Here is a 22969-nt window from a genome sequence, read left to right as displayed (position 1 = left end):
GTTAGCTATAGTTTCTTAAAGATAAAGCTGACCACAAAACAGTAAAAAAAAAACAAATTTAATTTCAATTTTTAATAAGTGAACAGTTTCTATTTGCTCAGCTATAATTTGCTCTCCTTCTTTTCCTCTTAGATGATCAAGATCCTTGATGAACATCTACAGTACAGCTGTCTTGCCACACACCTGGGAGTCTCTCTAAAGCAGTTCTGTCCAACAGAAATATAATGCAAGCCATAAATGTGGGCACATATGTAATTTTAAGTTTTCTAGTGGCCACATTAATAAAACAAAAAAGCAACAGGTGAAATTAACTTAAATAATATATTTTATTTAACTCAATATATCCACACTACCATGCAATCAATATTAAAGTTATTAATGAGCTAGTTGATATCCTTTTTTCCATACTAAGTGTTTGAAATTCAGTGTGTATATTTTGAGCACATATCAAGGTAGACAAGTAATATTTCAAGTGTTCAGTACCCATGGGCGGCCAGTGGCTCTTTGGTCAGCATAGCTCTAAAGAATGAAACGATATTAAAAGCTAAAGTGAAAACTAATATTTGTCCAGTGCTTTCTATGCCCTAAGCACTTTTATATGTTATTTAGGGAGCAGATGAGCTATCTAAATGGCTTTATGCTTACCGTCTATATAAGGGAATCCTCAGCAAAAATAAAGAGCAAGTGTACTGTGGGGCTCTCCTTATGTGTATCATGTTTATAGCCGGAATACAGAACACTGAGGTCAGAGACGGGTGCTAACATCTTCCCTTTGGTTAGTTCACTCCCTACAGAATTTTTCCAGTAAGAGACTATGCATTTCCCTGTAGAACCACTCATTCGACATTTCTGGCCACAGAAGAATGGACAGAAAGAGTCCATGTAACAGCCTGATCTTTAGAAACTCCTGTATGTTAATTACTCAGCAGCATCCAGTGACTAAAGAAGCGTATTTGACTCAACATTTTTTCCTTGTCAAAGTTGGGAAGGATTAGATTATTCATCTATGAAACTTAAATTCTTTCATGTCGGGCTTCCCTGGTGGCGCAGTGGCTGAGAGTCCACTTGCCGATGCGGGGGACACGGGTTCGTGCCCTGGTCCGGGAGGATCCCACATGCCGCGGAGTGGCTGGGCCCGTGAGCCACGGCCGCTGAGCCTGCACGTCCGGAGCCTATGCTCCGCAACGGGAGAGGCCACAGCAGTGAGAGGCCCGCATACCGCCAAAAAAAAAAAAAAAAAATTCTTTCATGAGGCTTCTGTCTAAATATTTTAACATTACTGATTAAACAACATGTGCCCAATTAAGTGCTACAGTGGATAAAAAAGTCTACGGTACATTTCTACTAACTTAGTAAAACTGTTTAAAATACGTAACAAGTAAAATAATAATCATACAGGGCTTCCCTGGTGGCGCAGTGGTTGAGAGTCCACCTGCCGATGCAGGGGACACGGGTTCGTGCCCCGGTCCGGAAAGATCCCACATGCCGCGGAGCGGCTGGGCCCGTGAGCCATGGCCGCTGAGCCTGCGCGTCCGGAGCCTGTGCTCCGCAACAGGAGAGGCCACAGCAGTGAGAGGCCCACGTACCGCAAAACAAAACAAAACAAAAATAATAATCATACAAATGAGTAGAAAGATATGAATAAGTTCTCCTTCCTGAAAAAAAGTAAAATGGTCTAAGGAAGCAAAAATGGACATCAAAGGATGAGGCTGGTAGTCAGCATTCTTAACAGAGGGAACACCATGAACAATCATGGAAAGAGGAAAATACAAATTATTTTGAAAGAGAGTTAATGATTCAGTAATAGTCTTCTCCCCTTATTCATCTTATACAATTATTTTCAAACTAATATTTTATAGAGCATTCTAGAATACTTTTTTTGAATATTCGTTTTATTTATTTTCTTTATTTTTTTGGCTGTGTCAGTTCTTAGTTCTGGCACACGAGATCTTTGCTGAGGCATTCAGGATCTTTCGTTACAGCGCATGGGCTCTTCCGCGGTGTGCAGGCTTCTCTCTAGTTGTGTCATGCGGGTTTTCTCTCTCTAGTTGTGGTGTGCAGGCTCCAGGGTGCATGGGCTCTGTGGTTTGCAGCACGCAGGCTCTCTTGTTGAGGTACACAAGCTCAATTGTGGCACAAGGGCTTAGTTGCCTGGCTGCACGTGGGATCTTAGTTCCCCAACCAGGGACTGAACGTGCGTCCCCTGCATTGGAAGGCAGATTCTTTACCACTCGACCACCAGGGAAGTTCCTAGAATACTTTAAAGCAGCTAACTTTGATTAAGGTTACAGTTGAAAGTTTTTGTCTTCTTCTGAGCAGATATTTTACCTAATTTACCTGTTAAAATACTGCCTATAGAAATCATCAACAAAACAAAAAGACAACCTACTGAATGGGAGAAAATATTTGCAAATGATAAGACTGATAAGGGGTTAATGTACAAAATATATAAACAGCTCATACAACTCAACATCAAAGAAAAAAAAACAATAAAAAAAAGGGGAGGGAGGAACTTCAAGATGGTGGAGGAGAAAGACATGGAGATCACCTTCCTTCCATAACTACATCAAAAATACACCTACATGTGGAACAACTCCTGCTGAACACCTACTGAATCCTTGCAGAAGACCTCAGACTTCCCAAAAGGCAAAAAACTTCCCACATACCTGGGTAGGGCAAAAGAAAAAAGAAAAAACAGAGACAAAAGGATAGGCACGGGACTTGCACCAGTGGGAGGGAGCCGTGAAGGAAGAAGTTTCCACACACTAGGAAGCCCTTTCACTGGTGGGGATGGAGGGTGGGCAGGGGGGGAAGCTTCAGAGTCATGGAGGAGAGCGCAGCAACAGGGGTGCAGAGGGCAAAGTGGACAGATTCCCACACAGAGGATCAGTGCCGACCAGCACTCACCAACCTGAAAGACTTGTCTGCTCAACCGCTGGGTCGGGTGGGGGCTGGGAGCTGAGGCTCGGGCTTCGGAGGTCAGATCCCAGGGACGTGACTGGTGGTGGCTGCATGAACACAGTCTGAAGGGGGCTAGTGCACCACAGCTAGCCGGAAGGGAGTCTGGGAAAAAGTATGGATTTGCCTAAGAGGCAAGAGACCATTGTTCGGGGTGTGTGAGGAGAGGGGATTCAGAGCACCGCCTAAATGAACCCCAGAGACAGGCATGAGTCACAGCTATCAGCGTGGACACCAGAGACGGGCATGAAATACTAACGCTGCTGCTGCAGCCACCAAGAAGCCTATGTGCAAGCACGGGTCACTATCCATACCTCCCGTCCTGGGAGCCTGTGCAGCCCGCCATTGCCAGCGTTCCATGATCCACGGACAACTTCCCTGGGAGAACACACAGCATTCCTCAGGCTGTTGCAATGTCTTGCTAGCCTCTGCCACCGCAGGCTCACCCTGCATTCCAGTTATAACTACCATACCCCTCCCTTCTCCCGGCCTGAGCGAGCCAGAGCCCCGGAATCATTGCTCCTTTAACACCCTCCTGTCTGGGTGAAGAACAGATGCCAAAGGGCGACCTACCTGCAGAGGCAGGGGGAAATCCAAAGCTGAACCCCAGGAGCTGTGCGAACAAAGAAGAGAAAGGGAAATCTCTCCATGCAGCATCAGGAGCAGCGGATTAAATCTCCACAATCAACTTGATGTACCCTGCATCTGTGGAATACCTGAATAGACAACGAATCATCCCAAAACTGAGGCGGTGGACTTTGGGAGCAACTGTAGACTTGGAGTTTGCTTTCTGTGTCTAATTTGTTTCTACTTTTATGTTTATCTTAGTTTAGTATTTACAGCTTATTATCATTGGTAGATTTATTTATTGATTTGTTTGTTCTCTTCTTTTATATATATATATGTATATATATTTTTCTTTTCCTTTTTGTGATTGTGTATGTGTACGCTTCCTTGTGTGATTTTGTCTGTATAGGTTTGCTTTTACCATCTGTCCTAGGGTTCTTTCTGTCCGTTTCTTTTTAGTATAGTTTTTAGTGCTTGTTATCATTGGTGGATTTCTTTGTGGGATTGGTTGCTCTTTTTTTTTTAACTTTTTATTTATTTATTTTAATAATTTTTTTATTTTAATAACTTTATTTTTAATTTTTCTTTCTTTCTTTTTTATTTGTTTTCTCCCTTTCTTCTGAGCCGTGTGGCTGACAGGGTCTTAGTGTTCCACCCAGGTGTCAGGCCTGAGCCTCTGAGGGGGGAGAGCCAAGTTCAGGACACTGGTCCACCAGAGACTTCCTGGCCCCTCATAATATCAATCGGTGAGAACTCTCCCAGAGAGCTCCATCTCAATGCTAAGACCCAGCTCCACTCAACAATCAGTAAGCTCCAGTGCTGAATATCCCATGCCAAACAAGTAGCAAGACAGGAACACAACACCACCCATTAGCAGAGAGGCTGCCTAAAACCATGATAAGGTCACAGACACCCCAAAACACACCACTGGACGTGGTCCTGCCCGTCAGAAAGACAAGATCCAGACTCACCCATCAGAACACAAGCACCAGTCCCCTCCACCAGGAAGCCTACACAGCCCACTGAACCAAACTTACCCACTGGGGGCAGACACCAAAAACAATGGGAACTATGAACTTGTGGCCTGTTAAAAGGAAACCCCAAACACAGTAAGTTAAGCAAATTAAGAAGACAGAGAAATACACAGCAGATGAAGGAGCAAGGTAAAAACCCACCAAACAAATGAAGAGGAAATACGCAGTCTACCTGAAAAAGAATTCAGAGTAACGATAGTAAAGATGATACAAAATCTTGGAAATAGAATGGAGAAAATACAAGAAACGTTTTAACAGGGACCTAGAAGAACTAAAGAGCAAACAAACAATGATGAACAGCACAATAAATGAAATTAAAAATTCTCTAGAAGGAATCAATAGCAGAATAACTGAGGCAGAAGAATGGATAAGTGGCCTGGATGATAAAATAGTTGAAATAACTACTGCAGAGCAGAATAAAGAAAAAGAATGAAAAGAATTTAGGGCAGTCTCGGAGACCACTGGGACGACATTAAATGCACCAACATTCCAGTTATAGGGGTCCCAGAAGACGAAGTGAAAAAGAAAAGGACTGAGAAAATATTTTGAGAGATTATAGTTGAAAACTTCCCTAATATGGGAAAGGAAATAGTCAATCAAGTCCAGGAAGTGCAGAGAGTCCCATACAGGATAAATCAAGGAGAAACATGCCAAGACACATAGTAATCAAACTATCAAAAATTAAATACAAAGAAAAAATATTAAAAGCAGCAAGGGAAAACCAACAAATAACACACAAGGGAATCCCCATAAGGTTAACAGCTGATCTTTCAGAAGAAACTCTACAAGCCAGAAGGGAGTGGTAGGACATATTTAAAGTGATGAAACGCAAAAACGTACAACCAAGATTACTCTACCCAGCAAGGATCTCGTTCAGATTTGATGGAGAAATTAAAACTTTTACAAACAAGCAAAAGCTAAGAGAATTCAGCACCACCAAAGCAGCTTTACAACAAATGCTAAAGGAACTTCTCTAGGCAGGAAACACAAGAGAAGGAAAAGACCTACAACAACAAACCAAAAACAATTAAGAAAACGGTAATAGGAACATACATATGGATAATTACCTTAAAGCAAATGGATTAAATGCTCCAACCAAAAGACACAGACTGGCTGAAAGGATACAAAAACAAGACCCATATATAAGCTGTCTACAAGAGACCCACCTCAGACGTAGGGATACATAGAGACTGAAAGTGAGGAGATGGAGAAAGGTAATCCATGCAAATGGAAATCAAAAGAAAGCTGGAGTAGCAATTCTCATATCAGACAAAATAGACTTTAAAACAAAGACTATTACAAGAGACAAGGACACTAAATAATGATCAAGGGATCAATCCAAGAAGAAGATATAACAATTGTAAATACTTATGCACCCAACATAGGAGCACCTCAATACATAAGGCAAATACTAACAGCCATAAAAGGGGAAATCGACAGTAACACAAACAGAGTAGGGGACTTTAACACCCCACTTTCACCAATGGACAGATCATCCAAAGAGAAAATAAATAAGGAAACACAAGCCTTAAATGATACATTAGAAAAGATGGACTTAATTGATATTTATAGGACATTCCATCCAGAAAAACCAGAATACACATTTTTCTCAAGTGCTCATGGAACATTCTCCAGGATAGATCATATATTGGGTCACAAATCAAGCCTTGGTAAATTTAAGAAAATTGAAATCGTATCAAGTATCTTTTCTGACCACAACACTATGAGCCAAGATATCAATTACAGGAAAAGATCTGTAAAAAATACAAACACATGGAGGCTAAACCATACACTACTAAATAACCAGAGGTCACTGAGGAAATCAAAATATATCTAGAAACAAATGACAATGAAAACACAACAACCCAAAACCTATGGGATGCAGCAAAAGCAGTTCTAAGAGGGAAGTATATAGCAATACAATCCTACCTCAAGAAAAATCTCAAATAAACAACCTAAACTTACACCTAAAGCAATTAGAGAAAGAACAAAAAAACCCCCAAAGTTAGCCCAAGGAAAGAAGTCATAAAGATCAGATCAGAAATAAATGAAAACGAAATGAAGGAAACGATAGCAAAGGTCAATAAAACTAAAAGGTGGTTCTCTGAGAAGATAAAGGAGATTGATAAACCATTAGCCAGGCTCATCAAGAAAAAAAGGGAAAAGACTCAAATCAACAGAATTAGAAATGAATAAGGAGAAGTAACAACGGACACTGCAGAAATACAAAGGTTCATGAGAGATTACTACAAGCTACTATATGCCAATAAAATGGATAACCTGGAAGAAATGGACAAATTCTTAGAAAAGCACAATCTTCTAAGACTGAACCAGGAAGAAATAGAAAATATAAACAGACCAATCACAAGCACTGAAATTGAAACTATGATTAAAAATCTTGCAACAAACAAAAGCCCAGGACAAGACAGCTTCACAGGCCAATTTTATCAAACATTTAGAGAAGAGCTAATACCTATCCTTCTCAAACTCTTCCAAAATAGAGCAGAGCGAGGAACACTCCCAAACTCATTCAATGAGGTCACCATTACCCTGATACGAAAACCACACAAAGATGTCACAAAAAAACGACAACTACAGGCCCATAGCACTGATGAACATAGGTGCAAAAATCCTCATCAAAATGCTAGCAAACAGAATCCAACAGCACACTAAAAGGATCATACACCATGATCAAGTGGGGTTTATCCCAGGAATGCAAGGATTCTTCAATATATGCAAATCAATCAATGTGATAAACCATATTAACAAAATTGAAGGAGAAAAAGCATATGATCATCTCAATAGATGCAGAAAAAGCTTTTGACAAAATTCAACACCCATTTATGATAAAAACCCACCAGAAAGTAGGCATAGGGGGAACTTACCTCAAAATAATAAAGGCCACATATGACAAACCCACAGCCAACATCATTCTCAATGGTGAAAAACTGAAACCATTTCCTCTAAGATCAGGAACAAGACAAGGTTGCCCACTCTCACCACTATTATTCAACACAGTTTGGAAGTCCTAGCCACGGTAATCAGGGAAGAAAAAGAAATTAAAGGAATCCAAATCGGAAAAGAAGAAGTAAAACAGTCACTCTTAGCAGATGACATGATACTATTCACAGAGAATCCTAAAGATGTTACGAGAAAACTACTAGAGCTATCAATGAATTTGGTAAAGTAGCAGGATACAAAATTAATGTACAGAAATCTCTTGCATTTCTACACACTAATGATGAAAAATCTGAAAGAGAGATTAAGGGAACACTCCCATTTACCACTGCAACAAAAAGAATAAAATACCTAGGAATAAACCTATCTAGGTAGACCTGTATGCAGAAAACTGTAAGACACTGATGAAAGAAACTAAAGATGATACAGACAGATGGAGAGATATACCATGTTCTTGGATTGGAAGAATCAACATTGTGAACATGACTGTACTATAGGATTCAGTGCAATCCCTATCAAACTACCAATGGCATTTTTCACAGAACAGAACAAAAAATTGCACAATTTGCATGGGAACACAAAAGATCCCAAATAGCCAAAGCAATCTTGAGAAAGAAAAACGGAGCTCGAGGAATCAGGCTCCCAGACTTCAGACTATACTACAAAGCTACAGTAATCAAGACAGTACAGTACTGGCACAAAAACAGAAATATAGATCAATGGAACAGGATAGAAAGCCCAGAGATAAACCCACCCACATATGGTCACCTTATCTTTGACAAAGGAGGCAAGGATATACAATGGAGAAAAGAAAGCCTCTTCAATAAGTGGTGCTGGGGAAACAGGATAGCTACATGTAAAAGAATGAAATTAGAACACTACCTAACACCATACACAAAAATAAACTCAAAATGGATTAGAGACCTAAATGTAAGACACTATAAATCTCTTAGAGGAAAATATAGGCAGAACACTGTATGACTTAAATCACATCAAGATCCTTTTTGACCCACCTCCTGGAGAAATGGAAATAAAAACAAAAATATACAAATGGGACCTAATGAAATTTAAAAGCTTTTGCACAGCAAAGGAAACCATAGAGGAGATGAAAAGACAGCCCTCAGAATGGTAGAAAATATTTGCAACTGAAGCAACTCCAAAATATACAAGCAGCTCATGCAGTTCCACATCAAAGAACAAACAACCCAATCCAAAAATGGGCAGAAGAGCTAAATAGACATTTCTCCAAAGAAGATATACAGATTGTCAACAAACACATGAAAGGATGCTCAACATCACTAATCATTAGAGAAATGTAAATCAAAACTACAATGAGGTATCACCTCACAGTGGTCAGAATGGCCATCATCAAAAAAATCTACAAACGATAAATGCTGGAGAGGGTGTGGAGAAAAGGGAACCCTCCTACGCTGTTGGTGGGAATATAAATTGATACAGCCACTATGGAGAACACTACGGAGTTTCCTTAAAAAACTAAAAATAGAATTACCATACGACCCAGCAATCCCACTACTGGGCATATATCCTGAGAAAACCATAATTCTAAAAGAGTCATGTACCACATTGTTCACTGCAGCACTATTTACAATAGCCAGGACATGGAAGCAACCTAAGTTTCCACTGACAGATGAATGGATAAAGAAGGTGTGGCACATATATACAATGGAATATTATTCAGCTATAAAAGGAAACAAAATTGAGTTATTTGTAGTGAGGTGGATGGACCTAGAGTCTGTCATACAGAGTGAAGTAAGTCAGAAAGAGAAAAACAACTACCATAAGCTAACACATATGTATGGAATCTAAAAATAAATAAATAAATAAAAAATGGTTCTGAAGAACTAGGGGCAGGACAGGAATAAAGACGCAGACATAGAGAATGGACTTGAGGACACGGGGAGGGGGAAGGGTAAGCTGCGATGAAGTGAGAAAGTGGCATTGACATATATACACTACCAAGCGTAAAATAGATAGCTAGTGGGAAGCAGCCACATAGCACAGGGAGATCAGCTCGGTGCTTTGTGACCACCTAGAGGGGTGGGATAGGGAAGGTGGGAGGGAGATGCAAGAGGGAGGGGATATGGGGATATATGTATGCATATAGCTGATTCATTTTGTTATACAGCAGCACCTAACACACCATTGTAAAGCAATTATACTCCAAAAAAGCCGTTAAAAAAAAAAGGGCAGAAAACCTGAATAAACGCTTTTCCAAAGACATACAGATGGCCAATAGGCATATGGAAAGATCCTTAACATCATCAATCATCAGAGAAATGCAAATTAAAACCACAATGAAATAGCACTTCACACCTGTCAGAATAGCTATCATCAAAAACCCCACAAATAACAACTGTTGGTGAGGATGTGGAGAAAAGAGAGCCCTTGTACACTCTTGGTGGGAATGTAAATCAGTGCAGCCACTATGGAAAACAGTATGGAGGTTTCTCAAAAAACTAAAAATAGAACTACCATATGACCCAGCAATTCTACTTCTGGGTATTTATCTGGGGAAAAAACAAAAACAAGAACAAAAACCCCCACTAATTTGAAAAGATATGTGCACCCCAATGTTCAAATCAGCATTTTTTACAATTTCCAAGATATGAAAGCAACCTAAGTGTCCATCAACAGATGAATGGATAAAGAAGATGTGGTATACACACACACACACACACACACACACACACACACTAGAATACTGTTTAGCCATAAAAAATGAATGAAATTTTGCCATTTGCAACAACATGAATGAACTTGGAGGGTATTATGCTTAGTGAAATAAGTCAGACAGAGAAAGACAAATATTGTATGATATCACTTCTATGTGGACTCTAAAAAGTAAAACACACTTGTGAATACAACAAAAAGGAAACAGACTCACAGATACAGAGAACAAACTAGTGGTTACCGGTGCAGAGAGGGAAGGGAGGAGGGGCAATATAGGGGTAGAGGATTAAGAGGCACAAATTACTATGTATAAATAAATAAGCTATTAAGGATATATAGTACAACACAGGGAATGTAGTCAATATTTTATAATAACTATAAATGGAACATAACCTTTAAAAATTGTGAACCACAATCTGTATACCTGAAACACAAATAGAAATAGGATTGAAATACTGGCTATTAGTAAGTCCCAATATTCACTTTAATGGAGGGAGAGAATCATAGAGCAGGATTTGAAGTGCATGTTTGAACATATCTGATGTTCTTCAAATTCATGACAACTCAGAGGAAGTTAGGAAACTTATGAAGACTCTGTATTGTAAAAACTATCTTCCAGGGCTTCCCTGGTGGCGCAGTGGTTGAGAGTCTGCCTGCCGATGCAGGGGACACGGGTTCGTGCCCCGGTCCGGGAGGATCCCACATGCCGTGGAGCGGCTGGGCCCGTGAGCCATGGCCGCTGTGCCTGCGCGTCCGGAGCCTGTGCTCCGCAACGGGAGAGGCCACGGCAGTGAGAGGCCCGCGTACCACAAAAAAAAAAACTATCTTCCAGCAGCTCGATTTTTCTCCATTTGTACAAATCTCTGGTCTTCATTCCATAGTGGAAATACACAGTATTACCTCTGATCTTTGTGTGCAGTATACATCTTAAAATTTAAGAAAGAAAGAGACTGAAAAAGAATATACATACACACACACACACACACACACACACACACACATATATATATATTTAATCACTTAGCTGTACACCTGAAACTAACATTATAAATTAACTATACATCAATAAAAATTTCTTTAATAAAGAAAGAAAGAGATAATCTGGCCCTTGCTTACTTTTCCAGCCCTGTTTTCTCCTGGTACATTCCTGAAATTCTGTATTTTAGTCATTAGACTCTGATCTGGTGGAGAAGCTGAGTTCTTCTTGCTTCTAAACCTTCACACACGCTGTTCCCTGCCTGGGAAATTCTGCTCATTAGTTATGTCTCCCATTAGACAACCACTTCTTCCAGGAAGTCACCTGGTTCTTCCACATTTGAGAAAGGTGGATTTCCTGAAGACTTTCATAGCCTCTGAGCTTTCCCTGTCCCAGTTTTCATCACGTTACCCTGGAAGTGCTTGCCTCCTGATTAAATCCCCCCTAGAGAGGAAAAGTCCATGGGGACTAGGAATTGAGACTATAGCACTGAGTGACTAGGTGTTGAACAAATGAATGAAAACACAAGTGAACAAACGAATGGATGATTCTACATTATTTTTAAAAAATTTTATTGGAGTATAGTTGATTTACGATGTTGTGTTGATTCTACATTATTACCTAAGAGAATTCTCTTACTTGAGGAGAAGTTGAGTAGAAAATTTTTAGTTCTGTTTTTATTGAGGAGCATTTCTTTCTGTCCAAATTGAAGAAAAAACAGACAAACAACAAGAGGTGAAAAAACTCCACCAAGTTGAGAGGAAAGCATTATATGGTCACTGCTCTGTCTGCTGTTCCTGATTCAGTCTCCACATATCCATGATGCGTCTAACTTGTGTCTTTATTTTTTAAACAAAAGCTGACTGAGGAGTCTGTAGGGAACAACATGGCACCTGATAGCAAGGAACTCTAATAGGAAGTGTGGCTTTGCCCCTTTACATGCTGGGAATTGATATTAATTACAGCAAATCTTACAACAGCTGGTACTGAATGAGAGTCTTTCTGGACATTATTAACTTCCTGTGCAAAACGAGTCTGAGATTATGTTATCTCCATTTTCCATACAGAATCGCTGAGACACAGGGAGATGAGCAACTAGGTTGTGAGAGCCAAGCATAACTGATTCTGACGCCCAAGCTCTTGACCCTTAGCCTATTTATTTTCTTTCCTATTAGTGGCAAGAAGGCCTGGCAAAGGGCCCAGGTTGGGAAAACTGTCTGAACAGATGGGTTGGGCTCCAGAATCATCAAGGAGTAGGAACTGGAACTTGAGGGTCAGGCCACACCTACTGAGATGGGAGGCGTACTGCTTACAGACAGGGAAGAGCAGCGTATGTTCAGATGGTCCCAAATGTGGTCATTTGTGCGGCTTCTGCTGTGCGCCTTTCCCACCCACCCTCAGCATATTCCAGAGAAACACACTGAGAAACAAAAGTTTAGTGTTTCTCACCTAAAATTGAACCATTTTGTTCCTCAGAGCCTCCAGCAGTAAAGCTGCATCACTAGCTACCTGTTTTCTCAGTGAGAAAGCTCAAAAGCCCACTTGCTGTTTCCTATCGACATTCCCTGGACACTCTCCCCCCACCCCCTCCTATCCCCTCCCAGAATTCATGATTTGACAACCTCGAGGCTCTGGGAGATGATGACATCTCCACCACCACCGTGAAAGTTACCCCCACCCCCACCCCATTCATCAGACAGGAAGAAGAGAAGGCAAGCATCTGTGCAGCTGTGTGCCCCTCAACAAGGAATTTATGAAAGGACCTGAGATTCTCACACAGAACACATAAATCTCTGGCAGCATTATGCCATATTGAACTCTTAACCCAAAACAATGGAGGACGGTGGCAACCGGACCATTTTGGCGACTGCTGAAGAACAGCAAGGATATCCTCATCGTGTATGATTCATTCTTTAAATACTGTGAACCACATTAGGAAGTCACAGGTCATACTAGTGACTACAGAGAATGTTTGTAAAATCATTGCTCACCTCCTTTATTGGCAGTGTTTCCAGTAGATTCTCCTCCTCCCTTGCACCCAGTGAAATCCTCGTTCCTGACAACTCACCCTCACAAGGAAAGGCTATGACATCACCCATGGTTACTCCGAGGGAACTGTGACATTCTCAAATTAATCAGACAGAAAGATGAGGGAGGCAGATATATTGATCTATAAAAATTTTATGTAATCAGCTGTAGCAGGAAGAAACATGCCAGGAGAGGATGTTATAAAGGTGTGGAATGGGATACGTTGGTAGGTAAACCCTGCTGAAACGCGGCAAAGCCTCTTTGAAGTTACGGATTTAATTTAATCACAACCAGACAAAGAGCTGCGTGAACCGTCGTGCGTGCTGATTCTCAAAACAAAACAAAATCCCAAGATATAAACTCCTCTTTTCCTACAGTGAAACTGGGAATTCTTCCAAGACGACTTAAAATAACACTTACTATTCAATTATCTTGTGGGAAAATAGTGATTATATAGAGTTCCAAAACATAGCCAATCTGCCCACCTCCAGTGGAATTCAAAATACTTTGTTTAGTTAGTAAACAGTATTTACGGTGGTGTAGGTAGTTTTAAACCCACAATCCGGGGGCTGTTATAAATATCTTCCTTTGGTCTGTGATTTTCTAAACTCTCCAAGCATTCCTTCGATACTAGAGACTTTTCCAGAGATTATGGACAGAGGTGCACTTAAAAATATTGACTAGGGCAAAGCATGTTTTGTTTGATTCAATAAATGTTTTTTAAGATCTTTGGGGGCTGACATGTTGCACAGCTCTAGCAGGTACCATTCCCACATGCATGGTGTGCCCTGGCCTTGTGCAGTATACAACCTGTGACGCTGTACCTGGTGGCCAGGCCAACTGTGTGCCAGACTCAATTCTAGGCACTGGGGAGATATTAGAGAGTAAGTCAGTCAAAAATTTATGGCCTCACAGAGGCTACATTCTAGTGGGAAAAGACAGACAATAAGTGTAATAAGTAAGTAAAACATATGGTGATAGTGATCAGGGCTTTGTGGGAAAAGTGAGGAGGATAAAGTTAGGAGCGTGAGGTGGAGGGTGTTATAATCTTTATTAGGAGGGCCAGGGAAGGCCTCACTGAGGTGACATTTAAGTAAAGAGTAGATGGAGGGAAAGGAGTAAAACCGTAAGAGCCAGGAATAGTCCTGGCTATGGGAACAGCAAGTGCAAAAGCCCTGTGGCTGGACCAGAATGCACAAGGGGGAAATTGTAAGAGATGAGGTCATGCTGGTAATGGGCCCAGATCTTGCAGAGCCTTGTATGAAATCATAAGGACTCAGTTTTCCCTCTGAGTGAACTATGAGAAAGAAAGTCATTGGAGTGTTCTGAGCACAGTAGTGGTATGATCTGACATATTTCAGAAGGATTCTGGAGGCTTCTCTGTTGAGAATGATTGCATGGGGGTAAAGGCAGAACAGGTGAAGCACTTAGAAGGCACCTGGGATAATACAGGCAAGAGGTGATGCCAGGCTCCTACGGGGCTGGCAGAAGGGAAGGTGGTGACAAGTGTCCTTATTTCAGATATATTTTGAAGGTAGGGCCAGCAGGATTTCTTGAGAGGTTAGTGTTTGAATAATAATAAAAAAAAACCTCAAAGGATGACCCCAAGGTTTTCAGCTAGAACTAAAAGCAACCGAGCGGCCATCATCAGATAAGGGGGATACGGTCAGTAGAGCAAGATTTTGAGGCAAGGGAAGCTCAGAAGGTCAGGAGGAGGTGTTTTCAATTGGCGATGTCTATCAGCCATCCATGGTGGTATTTTGTTTGCCATTAGAAGCTTACTACATATAATACCCACATTAAGATGAGAAATTTCAAAGCCTACAGCTTATAAATATAAATACTATTCCTTATATTTCATTCCAGGCCATTGACAACACAAGGAGTCCGCTGAGTTCCATATGGCTACCTGCTTGGAACATAAAAGGAGCTGGTGATGGGAAGAATTCACCTGTAAGACTTCACATCTCTAGGAAGGGAGAAGATGGGTAAGAGAGTTCATTTTCAGCTCTTGGCTGGGAAACACTGCAATTATAAATTTAATAGCTAAACTCTTTGGCATACGTTGAAAGGCAGTTTCAGTCTCCTGGCCTCATCATGCTGCCTCAGACTTCTGTGGCCGCCAGATCACTTCCTCAAACAGTGGGACGGCTACACTCTCAAGGTCTTTCAGTTCCCCAGTGCGAAGTCCACCGACTTCATTACTGCTAGAACATCTTAAGCCTACTGTTCTGTCTCACAAAAATCCTGGAAATTAGCTTTTGCACTGGAAGCAATTGAATCCATAAAAACTGATTCTGTTACGTTGACTCATCCAACATGCAGTTTTCCTGAAGTTAAACTCAAAAGCCAAAATAGTCCATTTAAAGTCTTGTGATGGTATAAATTCCACATTCTTGCGCCCCGGCGGGGAGGAAAGGAATGCTTTTAAGGTCACACATTTTTATAAGTCAAAGCCCATGAGATAGTACCTTTTAAATAGGTGCTTCGGCAGATGGCTATCAATGCTAAGAACTGGAAAAGCAACCATATTTGTAAACTACTTTACACTTTATAAAGCACATTTTATCCTTTATTTTATAAGGATCTTCTTTGATCCTTATAAATACTCTGTGAGATCAAATATTATGACTACTCCTGTTTTCATATAAAGAAACTGACTCTGTCTGATGAGCAGCAAAGTCTAGATCTGCCCTTTCACTGCAAACCTCCAATTCTTTCTGCCGTATTAAGCTGACTTAGAACTCTTCCAGGAGAGCTACTCACTGTTGTCCTGTCACCTGGGCCCTAAGTAAATTAACAAATAGGTTCCACCTGTGCCACTTAGCATTAACCAGATCCTTCTTCGGACGGAGTTGATGGATGGAAAAGTTTCAGACAAGTAGCCGCCAGGAAGGTGTGTGTGTGTGTGTGTGTGTGTGTGTGAGTCCCAGCACCATCGTGAATGAACTCATTCTAAAAACAGACATTCAGGCATTAACACAGAGGAAAGCTTAAAATGATAAGACTAGCTGGTGAGGCACAGAGGATTTCCACAGATCACTGAAGGTCTCCAGATACTCCGGAGCAGCAGAACTATTCCACATGCAAGTCACAAAAGATGGGCAAACAAATTTGTGTCCAGAGCAGGGAACATTTCAAGTGCCCTTTCTACTATAATGCAAACCATTTAAAAAATTTAGCTATAAAGATAACCTTAACTTAGTGGAAAAAAATTAACAACTATGATGTGACAAAGGTAGGTGAATCAACTAGAATCAACTCAACTAGAGTGGTCCATGGGGGTCTAAAAGGTACTTGGTTCCCTACTTACCCTGCCCCTACTGCCAGCCAAGGGAAAGTCATTGTTGATAGGAAACACGCCACTTTGTATACCTATATTAATAGTGTTGGTTTAAGTACATGACAATAGCATAATAATTAGTTATAAAAATGTTAACAGTAAGTTTTTTAAACTTAAAACTGCAAGGATATATTACAGTCAGACTTCTAATGCCTTTGCGGAATCAAAAAGATGACTAAGTTAGAAGTTGGTGAAAATAACTAAAATGTAATGGAAGAACAGAAAGGAATATATATGTCATGGATTTAAAATAAAAGCAAACCTTGTGAATAAGCAACGTAAGCATGTTAAATGGCACCACCAGGAAAACCTGTCAAGAGAATTTTACCTTTGGAAAGAGACATAAAGGAGGATATTGGCTAACATTTAAAGGCTACATAATGAAAGACGAAGACATGATTATTTTGGAAAAGGGATCAGAATAGCATCCTTGGCCAAGAAGAAGAAGAAATGGACCAAAGCTAAAGTGACAGATGAGAAATGGCTGAGGATGAGGCAGTGGGGGGAGGTGGGGAGGAACTAGTTATTTAAAATCCTGATTTTCCTCCTGTATATTTTTACAAGGAGCTAATGAGAGTACCTCATATGTGCACAGTAGTTTAGTTTTTGAAGTGTTTTATTCTCTCACAAGGTGCTAAAAACTTCTGGTTTGGTCAGGATGGCATTTTCTTTGTGCTCTAGAGAGGTTGTGTGACTTTCCCAAAGTCACCCAGCTAGTGATGGGGAAGCTGAGGGTAAAGCCCTTCTGTTCTGGCTCTTGATTTATATGACAAATCCCTGTCTATGAGAGAATGAAAAGACAGATGGGAACTGTCATCCCAGGCAACCCTTTTCTGTAACAATTTTTCATTCAAAATGCTAAATGAAGTTTATCTTACTTTATAAAGTTTATATGAAAATTATATTTAAATATTATTTATAAATGCCAATTACATTCTGCCACTTTCTTCCCTGGTTGCTTATAAAAATATGTCCACTTGGAACACCTTACCTCTGTTTGCATTCATCTACCCTATGCTTATTACTTCTTAGCTCTGTAAACTTAGGCGAACTAATAAAGCTTTCTAAGTCTCACTCCTCTCCTCTCATTTGTAAAATGGGTAATTATTTGACAAAGCTCTTAAAGATTCATCATGAGTATTAGGTGTTTGGCAAAGAACTTACCAGTATTGGTATTACCAATGTACTATACAACATAATCTTTGATGTCTGTTGCAGAATTGAATGTTACTTCTTTATTATTTATCTAAAATTCTCTACAAGAGATATTTTGTACAATCTGTTATATTTGTAACACACATAATGCTTTACTACAATTTTTCTTAATTAAAAAGTAAAAATGGGGACTTCCCTCATGGCTCAGTGGTTAAGAATCCACCTGCCGATGCAGGGGACATGGGTTCGAGCCCTGGTCCAGGAAGATCCCATGTGTCGTGGAGCAACTAAGCCCGTGTGCCACAACTACTGAGCCTGCGCTCTAGAGCCCATGAGCCACAACTACTGAGCCCGCTCCGCAACAAGAGAAGCCACCGCAATGAGAAGCCCATGCACCTCAACAAAGAGTAGCCCCCGCTCAACGCATCTAGAGGAAGCCCATGTGCAGCAATGAGGACCCAATGCAGCCAAAATAAATTAAATAAATAAATAAATTTATAAAAAGTAAAAGCTATACTATATATAGATGGAAGGTTTTTTTTTTTGGCTATGACACTTGTTCATTATATTTCTCCTCTTAAAGAACAAGCATGCACTGGTCCTCAATAGAACAAGAAAATACATTTCTACAACTGGAAATACCCTCAATTCCCAGACAGTCCTCGTCACACAAGCGATTACAGTGTCCTAAGGTTTTTGAGTCATATAATGAGCTCAAACGGTTCTTGGGACACGCCCTCAGATGAGACAAACAGAAAGAGTGCATATCACCACAAGATTCCAGGAAATGACTTTAACCATATCACGATCCTTTGTGTAACTGTTCGTGATAAGGATTGCATCACCTACATTCGGACATCCTGTGTATAAAGCGAGGGCTCCAAAGCGGAATGACCCTCTGTGGGTCTCACTCAGGGGAGAAGAGACCACAGCTTTCCACACAGGTAGAGTGCTCTGGTGCTCTATTTGTGAGGTAATCTTGCTCTTAAAGTCATCCAGCTCATGGGAGACCATGAGAAAGTTTCAAGAATTTGCAAAGCCGTATTACTACTGTTTTTAGAATAAAAGTCCACAGTGTAATATAAGTATAATAAATAAAACTAGCAAAGGAGTCAAGATTATTTTGTTAAAATCTTGTAGATCCCAGTGCAAAATATGCCTATAAATTCTTAGAAAAATGGGACATATGGAACAGCTAAAGTTGTACTTTAAAAATAGTGGAGTGTGATTTAAGAAAACTCAGACTAGAGCTCTAAACGAGTTGTCAGAAGGCAGGAAAGGGCTGAAAGATAGAGTCAGGGCTCAACAAGACAGATTGTAAAGAAAGTCCAAGCGATCAGAGGAAAACACGGCCAAGACAGCAGCTTCACAACAGGCAGTAGGGAGCAAAAAAAATAAAGGGATGTGTGTGTGAGTGTGTACTACGTATATAAAGTCTAAGGGAAAAACACTCACAGTTTATTAAAGAAATTCATAGTAAAATCACTTTCTGTGCCCGAGGTTAACTTGATTAGTATCAGAAGAAAAGTTAATGTTTAAACAGTCTTTCCCACATCTGCTACTCCCATAATGTCTGTGCAATTGTCATAAATTAGGAGTGGGGAAGGGCACGGTGCCAATTGTCAAAGCAAACAGGCAACTCTGGATTCCAAGTTTCGTGTTATGTTCCTTGAGCCGCAGGATTGTGAACGCTGCTGGACCTACCCACGGCCACCCCAGCACTGGAGCGGGAAAGCCCACTCACCTGGATCGTGCTCATCCCTGCCCTTTAAGCAAGGCACCTTGGCAGGGCTAGCTAGCGAGAGAGGTCAGGACGGAACCCTGCCCCTTTAGTGTCCCAGGCCTTGGTTTCTGTCTACTGGCTTCATTCTAAGTCAGCGTTCCCTACTGCAGGTGACAAAGGGTCCTCATAAGCATTCATGCTCCCTTTTGCAGCAGAAGCCTCCAGACAGATCCTAGCTCAACTAGAACTCTTTCCAAAGAATAACTGGGCTGTTGTTGGCTTATCAAATAAGGGCTATAATTTATACCTGTCAACTAAAAAAATTATTCACACGCTAAAAAATGAGAGTTATGTTTTATCCGGTGGGAAATTTTAGGACTTCAAGCCCTGGAGGCCGCATCTCAAGTAACCCTGAGAGAACTGCTCCCAGGAGGCGAGGGGGGAGCCAAGATATATAAGAGTTTTGCAACAAAGGGCAGGTAGTCTGAATGTGAAAAGATGACTGTTCATTAAAGAAAACCAGATATGTCAAGTTAAAGAATTTAGCTTCTTTAGAAAGCTAGATCTTCAGAAAATTTAGCTTCACTTTCAGAAAAGGAGCTTTTAATAGGAAGTTAATATAGCAAGTGACACTAAAGGCACACATGCTGTTGACTGTGGGGTTGGCACTTATGCCTCTGGCGCTATTCACGACTGCCTGCTCTGCACATCCATCTTCCTCACTGACTCGACTCCACGTGCCTTCAAGTCAAGGTCTCTGTTTTGTACTTCCTGCACCTCACATAGCATCCAGCCTGTGGTGCGTTAGAAAATCATGTCCGTGACTTGGATGTTACAAGGCCAGATCAGTGAGGGACCCAGGCTGGCATGCCAGGCCAAGTTCTGTTCTCTTTCCCTTCTGCTTCACACCTTCACAGGCTGTAGCCCTCAGGTAAGATGCTCCCTTCTCTTCTTCCTGGGGGTGGGGTATGCACATACCAGCTGGTGGTTATACGGAGGCTTGAGGGAAGGAAGGCCTCAGTAAGCCTCATACTACATCTAACCAGAAAGCTCTATAGTGGAGCTAAAATCACCAGCCCAGCCAATAGTAGAGTGCTACCTTGTTGGCCACTAACCATTGTCTTGTGTTTATATATCTTTCCAGAATGTCATGAGAAGGTCAAGGCTGGATTTAGAAATGCCTGGTGTCCCCGGTCTTGACATAACACCATCAGCACCAGAATCTCACCATAAACAGTTAACATATTTGTCTTTTAGCAACACTTTGTGTGCTTAGAGGGAGTCCTGGAAAGAGAAAGGAGATATGGCTCACTTTGCCAGGACTCTGCCTGCTAGGTTCCTGTCAACTTTGTCCCTTTTGGTCTTAACTTCCAACCTGCAGTGTGGCCAGTGCTTGAGTGCCTACAATCCTTGACAGACTTATCATCCCTATCAGCATCTATTGCTAATGGTGCCTCTTTCTCTGTCCCAGAAAAACCGTTACTTAAAAAGAATAACCTCAAGTTTAATGCCAGGTTGTCCTCAGCAAGGCCACACTTATGAAGTGGACCATGAGAGTGCGTCTGAAGGTCTTGTCCAGCGCCTACGTAAGTCTGTCTGCTAGAGATCACTTTGTAGACTACCTCGGGTGAATCAGTGGGGACTAGGGCTTTCATTCAGTAATTCAACAAGTAGTTAGTGACCCCTCTACTCGATGCCAGGTGACACTCTGGGTTCTGAGCACGTACCAGTGCACAAAGCAACGTCCCTATCCTCGGAGACAGAGCAGAAGATGCATAATGAGCACACAAACATATAAAGATAATTTCAGATAGTACTAACTGCTATTTAGAAAAAAAACCAACATAAAAGGCTAGAGGGTGACTGGGAGGTGTTGTGAAGTGCTAATTCAGACAGGCTGGCTCTGAAAGGTCTCTCTGAGCAAGAGGCATTTGAGCAAAACTGAGAAATAAGAGACAAAATCCTGGGAAGACTGTCCCTTCCAGGAGAAAAGCGTGTGCACCGAAGCTCTGAAGCAGGAATGAGTTCACAATATTCTCCCACCTGTTCATCTCCACTCTTAAGACCCACCTCATAATTCACCTCCTCCAAGATGTCTTCTGTGACACACTACCCGTATGAGTGATAATTTCATTTTGCTTCCCCATCATACAGACAGGCACGCTTCAAAATGTGGATAAGTGTTTCTTTGAATTCCATTTTTTACATAAGTTCACACAGGAAAAAGGGTATGAAAGATGGAATACTGCCTGCCATATGGGTAAACAAAGGATGCCACAGTCATCAGCATTGCAGCCACAGCCGATGATGAGCTGATGAGCCCTGAGGGCACAGGAAGGAAAGAACACCTGCCATCTGGCAGCCAACAGACTGCAGCCACTCCCTTCCGTGAGCCCTGAGGAAACTCAGGGTACGAAAACACAGGATACTGGCCCCAGATAGCTGAGGTGCACATCAAAGGAATGATTTCAGTGAGTTCAGATTCTTGCATCTTCCCTACATAGAAAAGCGCTAAATTCTTTAACTTGACATATCTGGCTTTCTTTAATTAACAGTAATCTTTTTTTTTAATTAAGTTTTTTACATCTTTATTGGAGTATAATTGCTTTACAATGGTGTGTTAGTTTCTGCTTTATAACAAAGTGAATCAGTTATACATATACATATGTTCCCATATCTCTTCCTTCTTGCGTCTCCCACCCTCCCACCCTCCCTATCCCACCCCTCTAGGTGGTCACAGAGCACCGAGCTGATCTCCCTGTGCTATGCGGCTGCTTCCCACTAGCTATCTATTTTACGTTTGGTAGTGTATATATGTCCATGCCACTCTCTCGCTTTGTCACAGCTTACCCTTCCCCCTCCCCATATCCTCAAGTCCATTCTCTAGTAGGTCTGTGTCTTCTTTACTCCCGTCCTACCCCTAGGTTCTTCATGACATTTTTTTTCCCCCTTAGATTCCATATATATGTGTTAGCATACGGTATTTGTCTTTCTCTTTCTGACTTACTTCACTCTGTATGACAGACTCTAGGTCCATCCACCTCACTACAATTAACTCAATTTCGTTTCTTTCTATGCCTGAGTAATATTCCATTGTATATATGTGCCACATCTTCTTTATCCATTCATCCGATGATGGACACTTAGGTTGCTTCCATCTCCTGGCTACTGTAAATAGAGCAGCAATGAACATTTTGGTACATGACTCTTTTTGAATTATGGTTTTCTCAGGGTATATGCCCAGTAGTGGGATTGCTGGGTCGTATGGTAGTTCCATTTGTAGCTTTTTAAGGAACCTCTATACTGTTCTCCATAGTGGCTGTACCAATTGACATTCCCACCAGCAGTGCAAGAGTGTTCCCTTTTCTCCACACCCTCTCCAGCATTTATTGTTTCTAGATTTTTTGATGATGGCCATTCTGACTGGTGTGAGATGATATCTCATTGTAGTTTTGATTTGCATTTCTCTAATGATTAATGATGTTGAGCATTCTTTCATGTGTTTGTTGGCAACCTGTATATCTTCTTTGGAGAAG

General features: G+C 41.1%; 1 protein-coding gene across 1 annotated transcript in view; it reads right to left on the bottom strand.

Annotated features, from left to right (window-relative positions):
- Positions 1–22969, bottom strand: part of ITGA2 (integrin subunit alpha 2) — a 104802-nt gene that overhangs the window by 54815 nt on the left and 27018 nt on the right. The window lies entirely within an intron of this gene.

The sequence above is a fragment of the Stenella coeruleoalba genome (assembly GCF_951394435.1).
Source record: "Stenella coeruleoalba genome assembly, chromosome: 3".
Taxonomy (NCBI): domain Eukaryota; kingdom Metazoa; phylum Chordata; class Mammalia; order Artiodactyla; family Delphinidae; genus Stenella; species Stenella coeruleoalba.
Note: the sequence above shows the minus strand (reverse complement) of the source record. Positions and strands in the feature narration are given on the sequence as shown.